Here is a 367-nt window from a genome sequence, read left to right on the forward strand (position 1 = left end):
TAATCCAAGATCTGGTTCTTTGAAAAGATAAACAAGATTGACAGATCACTAGCACAGTTAACCAAATGAAAGAAAGAGCACCTCCAAATTAACAAAATCAGAGATGAAAGGGGAGACATCTTAACAGACACCAAAGAGATGCAGAACATTATAGGGGAATACTTTAAAAACCTATATGCTACTAAATTTGAAAACCTAAAAGAAATGGACGGGTACCTAAAAGCATAGGAACCACCAAAGCTAAACAAAGAAGAGATTAATAGCTTATATAGACCCATAACACGTAAGGAAATTGAAACAGTAATACAAAACCTCATGACTTAAAAAAGCCCAGGACCAGATGGATTTACAGCAGAATTCTACCAGA

This window comes from Nannospalax galili, unplaced genomic scaffold, assembly GCF_000622305.1.
Source record: "Nannospalax galili isolate Female #2095 unplaced genomic scaffold, S.galili_v1.0 scaffold18, whole genome shotgun sequence".
Classification (NCBI taxonomy): Eukaryota; Metazoa; Chordata; class Mammalia; order Rodentia; family Spalacidae; genus Nannospalax; species Nannospalax galili.